Genomic DNA, 979 nt, shown 5'->3' on the forward strand with positions numbered 1-979 from the left:
TGGGTTGGAACGCGAGGATCCAAACGCCCATCTTTCAAAATTCACGGAGGTATGCAACACATTCAAAATCCAAAATGTGACGGAGGATCAAATCAAGCTTCGTCTTTTTCCTTTCTCTTTGAGGGATAAGGCGAGGAATTGGATTCAATCACTTCCAAGCACCTCAATCACAACATGGAAGCAATTGGCACAAGCTTTTCTCAATAAGTATTTCTCTATGGGTAAGACCGCAAGGATGACCAAGGAAATTATAGATTTTCTCCAATTACATGGTGAATCTCTATACCAAGCTTGGGAACGCTTCAAAGAGCTTCAAAGAAATTGTCCGCATCATCATCTAGGGAGGGAGCATCTTGTCTCTGTTTTCTACAATGGTACCAATGAGGGTACACGGGCAACGATTGATGCGGCATCAGGAGGATCACTTATGAAGAAAACTTATGATGAGGCCAATAACTTGCTAGAGGAACTCGCTACAAATAGTTGTTCTTGGTCAACCGAGCGGTTGAGGCAACCACCTCAAAAGGGTATAATGACCCTCGAGCAAACCCAAGAATTTGAAGCAATGAAAGCGAAGAATGCGACACTTCTAGCACAACTCGAGATGTACAAACAACAAGCAAATCAAAGGAATGCTCAACTTGCGGTAGTTCAAATGGGTTGCGAGACTTGTGATGGGCACAATCATTCGGGAATGGATTGCCCCGTCCTACATCAAAACTCAAATGAGCAAGTCAACTATGTCAATGGACAAAGGCAAGGCAATGACCCATATTCCAACACCTATAATCCGGGGTGGAGGAATCATCCTAATTTTTCATGGAGGGAAAATGCGGGTCAAGCCAATGCCAACCCAAATATGGGAGGAGCAAATTTTCAAGGAGGAAACCGTGGTCCATAAAACCAAGGCAACTTCAACAACTACCGACCACAACCCCCACCCGGTTTTCAAAATCGGAATACGGATGAGGGGAGCAAG

At 44.3% G+C, this 979-nt stretch overlaps 1 non-coding gene across 1 annotated transcript; it reads right to left on the bottom strand.

The window, feature by feature from the left end:
* Positions 1–232: 232 nt before the first annotated feature.
* Positions 233–339, bottom strand: LOC126666454 (small nucleolar RNA R71). The gene has a single exon (XR_007637952.1). It is a non-coding gene; the product is annotated as a small nucleolar RNA R71 (small nucleolar RNA).
* Between the last annotated feature and the right edge of the window lie 640 nt (positions 340–979).

Source organism: Mercurialis annua, linkage group LG1-X (genome assembly GCF_937616625.2).
Source record: "Mercurialis annua linkage group LG1-X, ddMerAnnu1.2, whole genome shotgun sequence".
Classification (NCBI taxonomy): domain Eukaryota; kingdom Viridiplantae; phylum Streptophyta; class Magnoliopsida; order Malpighiales; family Euphorbiaceae; genus Mercurialis; species Mercurialis annua.